Source organism: Ipomoea triloba, chromosome 12 (genome assembly GCF_003576645.1).
Source record: "Ipomoea triloba cultivar NCNSP0323 chromosome 12, ASM357664v1".
Taxonomy (NCBI): Eukaryota; Viridiplantae; Streptophyta; class Magnoliopsida; order Solanales; family Convolvulaceae; genus Ipomoea; species Ipomoea triloba.
The window spans coordinates 6,956,963-6,962,663 of NC_044927.1; positions in this window are offsets into that span (position 1 = coordinate 6,956,963).

Here is a 5,701-nt window from a genome sequence, read left to right on the forward strand (position 1 = left end):
CCCCCCCCCCCACGTCCTGGATGTAATCATCACACGTACCGCGTACCTAGCCATCGTAACCCATGTCCTAGCATGCCACGAGACATGTCCAGTCGTCACGGGATGTGCCCAGCCGCCATGACCCACGTCCTAGCATGCCACAACACATGCCTGGCCGCCACGAGGCGTGCCTAGCTGCCTCGGGACATGCCCGTACCCCAGTCGCACGTCCGTCACCACCCGTCACCATCCCATGCATGCACGGTCGTACCCCTAGCCGCTATGTACACATCCGTCACCACCCCCTGCATGCAAGGTCGTACCCCAGCCGCCACTGCCCTGCACCCCTCCTTCTTGGGCTCCTGCTTGCTTGCTTCCATGCATGCCGCCCACGTCACATGCCTTCCTAGCCCAACAAGATTTGAGCCCAACCCCTTTTCTTCACCACCCTACTTGGGCCAATGCTTAGTCCAATAAAATGGATCTCGAGGTTCCATGGCCCCATCAATTGTAATTATAAAAAATAAAGAATAATATGTGTGAATAATGATAATATGCAATTTGATGTTATCTAATTAATAAACCTACAGTGTTCTTATAATGAACCTATAGTATTATTATAATGAAGCATATTTAATTGTATTTTTTAATGGGCCAATATTACTACTGTATATAATAATTAAAAAATGTCTCATCCCATGGTGGCACTCTGAAACATGCATATTGATTTGATTAGTATGTATTACAATTGCATACAATATATTTTTTTGTTAACGGTATAGATGAAATAACATCTCATGTCCCTATGATAAGCGTTGACCATCGACATGGTTGTAAAACGAACAAATATGTCCATGTTGCAATTTTAGATGTTAAAAAGATATAGTAGATGTAAAAGTGTATAGATTTGGTGAGATGTTGGTATGGAATTGTAATGAAAATTTACGTGCTTTATATAAGAGTTTGGGAAAAACAAGAAAAATGTCGCATTGATATACGTTTTACTAGAATCGTGTTGATTTAAAAATACACGACTTCATGTGAAATAAAACATAAAATTATGGAATACAATTCCCCATTATTTTCGTTTTCCACGTCAATCAATAATTTTCCATGTATAAGTATCAATTCTCCATAAAGTTTGTTTCATTCCAATAAAAATCGAAATTTTAATAAGGGGAACAAGAAACATACCTCCTCCCTAAAAGGCATGTTACTTGAATTTATAATTTTTTAAAATACGACTTCTTGTAAAGTCAAACATTAAATTTTGAGTGCAATTCCCTTTATTTTTGTTTCCACAATAACCAACAATTTCCCATGTATAATCATCTATTACCTATATAATTTGTTTCCCAAGTTTCAAAATTTAATATACAAAAAACTAGGGGTTGAGCATCCCTAGGAGGCGTGATTTTAATCATGGCGTGATGTTTGGGAAAATAAGAAAAATGCCTCCATGAGATGCATGTTACTTGGAATTTGATTTTTCACACTAACTATAAAAGGGGCAACGAAATATTTATGCTACCATAAAAAAAACTATTAAAAAAATTATCAAAATATTCATATTAGCAAATAATTTTTATAGTGGTGTGATTTCAATTGGTAAATAGTCCACTCATGATTATTTTGTCCACCCCGCCATGATTGAAATCACGCCTCCTAGGGATGCTCAACCCCTAGTTTTTTGTATAATTAAATTTTGAAACTTGGTTTTCAAAAAAAAATAAAAAAAATTTGAAACTTATTGTGGGAAACAAATTTTATAGGGAATAGATAATTATACATGGGTAATTATTGGTTATTATGGGAAAAAATAATGGGGAATTGCATTCGGAATTTAGTGTTTGACTTCACAGGAAACCGTACTTTTTTAAGTTATTAAATTCAAGTAACATGCCTCTCAAGGAAGCATGTTTCTTGTTCTCCTTATTAAATTTCGATTTTTGTTGGAATGAAACAAACTTTATAGAGAATTAATGCTTATACATGAAAACTGTTGGTTATCGTGGAAAACAAAAATAATGGGGAATTGTATTCCAGAATTTTATGTTTTACTACACATGAGTTTTGTATTTTTAAATTAACACGATTCAAGTAAAACGCCTCTCAAGGAGACATTTCTCTTATTTTCTCCCAACTCTTCTATAAAGCGCAAAAATTTTAATTACCATTCCATACCAACATCACACCAAATCTATAAACTTTTACATCTACTATATCTCTTTTAACTTCTAAAATTTCAACATGGACATATTTTTCCGTTTTACAACCATGTTGACAGTCAACGCTTATCATATGGACAAGAGACGTTATTTCGCCTATACCGTTAACGGAAAAAAATATTGTATGCAATTGATACAATATCAAATCAATACACATGTTTCGGAGCGCTATCGTGGGTTTAATGTTTACAAATGTTAGGCTCAAATGTGTTGGGAGCCAAAGTTTTTTCAAGATTGACAAGGTGCCAAAGGATATACGACGATATTATGAGCACAACAATTTGTCATTCTCTTTTATTTTCAATCATATTATTATATTTATTTTTTAAATTTTTACGTAATAAGTAATACTCCATATTATTTTATAAATAATTTGACTATAAATTGTTTATTATTACTAAAGTAATCATAAATTATTTTATCTTATTAAATTATAACTAAAGAATAATTACTAATCTTATCTAAGTACAAAAAATTATAGTCATTATATAGTCTATATATATATATATAAACAAAATCCTCCAAAACGAAATCCTATTTCCCACCCAAAATATTGTACATTAAAACAATTAAAACAATAAAATAATATTAAAAGTACAGTAATATTAAAACACGAAATCCTATAACATCAAAACATTGTTATGCATTAGAATTAGTACATTGTTATAATAATGTATATAAAAACAAAATACTCCAAAACGAAATCCTATTTCCCGCCCAAAATATTGTACATTAAAACAATTAAAACAATAAAATAATATTAAAACTACAATAATATTAAAACACGAAATCCTATAACATCAAAACATTGTTATGCATTAAGATTAGTACATTGTTATAATAATTTATACTATATATAAAACAAAATCCTCACTTTAAGCTTTCCGCCCATCCTCCAAAACGAAATCTTTCTTCCCGCCCAAAATATTGTACATTAAAACAATTAAAATAATAGAATAATATTAAAACAATACAATTCCTATACTACAATTCCAATACAATTCGTATAAACAATAGAATAATATTAAAACAATACAATTCCTATACTACAATTCCAATACAATTCGTATAAACAATAGAATAATATTAAAACAATACAATTCTAATATAAAAACAATACAATTCTAATACAATATCGTAATAAGACTACTATATATAAAAACTAAATCCTCACTTTAAGCTTCCCGCCCAAAACAGTCCTACAATATTTAGGATGCGATTATTTCCTATTTTCCTATTCGTTGTACAATTCTACATTACAATTCCTATCATACTACAATTCTATCGTAATAAGACTACTATATATAAAAACTAAATCCTCACTTTAAGCTTCCCACCCAAAACAGTCATACAATATTTAGGATGCAATTATTTCCTATTTTCCTATTCGTTGTACAATTCTACATTACAATTCCTATCATACTACAATTCTATTGTAATAAGATACAATGCAACCTTGTATAAATCCCTAATCCTATATTCTGAACTTTAAAAGAGAAACGCAAAACGCAGTGCAATTATTCCAGACCTCTCCACCTTCAAATCTGCAAATTCTGTTGTTGCGGTCAAGATATTGTTTTATTTAATATTGCTCAATTTTGTATTGTTTTATTTAATAGGAATAAAATCATGGTCATGTTTGGTCATATTGCTTTATTTTGTATTTATTGTTATGCATTTTTTATGTTGTTAGTATGCTGCCTTTTTTTTTTTTTGAGTTTTTTCAGCTTTTTGCTTGGTTTTTTAAATTTCATGATCTTCCTTAGGGAACTTGCATCCATTTACAAACACATGTTCAAATTTAAAGATTTTGGATCGTTAAAGGCTCCTAGAGGAGTGGATAGCAATCAGTTAATTGGTAAATTCTTCTTAAAATTTTGTTCTATACTGGACGTGTTCTATACTGCACAAACTAATATTATTAATTAATTGGTAAAAAAAATTAATAAAGTTTAATTGGTAACAAAATTTTATTTACCAAATTATGACGATAACTAAACCATTATTTGTGAGAATAATGAAAACAAATTCGGCCTAATTTTATAAGAAAAAATAATTTATTAATTATTATTTACATCAATAATAATAATTCAAATACTTATCTATACTTCTATATCTATACTACTATTAATAAATATAAAATAATCCTTTGTGAAATTTCCGCCCAAACAATAGTAAAGATAAAATGGAAAAGAAAACTGATTTTACTAATTGATTGAAAATATAAAAATATTNAATTCCTATCCCTAATACAATTGTAAATTCAAATAGAATTCCTAATAAAATATATTATTCCCTACGTTCCTATTCGTAATACAATTCTAAACTAGAATTACTAATGGTAATAATTCAGTATATATATTTCTATGCAATGCAATCTATACTATTAATAAAAACAATATCCTCAGTTTTAACTTCCCGCCCAAAACAGACCTATAATATTTTGGTGTGAGTAATATTGTATAATATGGTAATACAATTCCTATCCCTAATACAATTGTAAATTCAAATAGAATTCCTAATATTATGGTTTGTGTAATATTGTTAAATATGGTAATACAATTTCTATCCCTAATACAATTGTAAATTCAAATAGAATTCCTAATAAAATATATTCTTCCCTACGTTCCTATTCGTAATACAATTCTAGACTAGAATTACTAATGGTAATAATTCAGTATATATATTTCTCTGCAATGCAATTTATACTATTAATAAAAACAATATCCTCAGTTTTAACTTCCCTCCCAAAACAGACCTATAATATTATGGTTTGCGTAATATTGTAAAATATGGTAATACAATTCCTATCCCTAATACAATTGTAAATTCAAATAGAATTCCTAATATTATGGTTTGCGTAATCTTTATATATATAAAAACAAAATCCTCCAAAACGAAATCTTCCTTCCCGCCCAAAATATTGTACATTAAAACAATTAAAATAATAGAATAATATTAAAACAATACAATTCCTATACTACAATTCCAATACAATTCGTATAAACAATAGAATAATATTAAAACAATACAATTCCTATACTACAATTCCAATACAATTCGTATCAAATAAATCTGCTATTAAAAAACGAAATCCAATACTACGTACAGAATAATATTAAAACAATACAATTCCTATACTATAATTCCAATACAATTCGTATAAACAATAGAATAATATTAAAACAATACAATTCCTATACTACAATTCCTCCGTCAATTCGTATTATAAATACATTCATCAATTAGAAATTTTATAACCTACTCACACAAATCGAAATAGTAAAACCATATTGTCACGCAAATCTTTCAACAATATTGTTCTTTCACTAATGGGATCTGTTTTTGTCTCTGCTTCCGACCTATCTCCCAAGACGAGAAGGAGTTGTATTAGACTCCGGCTAATGCGTTGTTATTTGTCAAGGGAATATCCACATTCCACAATCAACCAACACACACTGGAGTGCTTACTCCATGACTCTCAGGTAAATGCT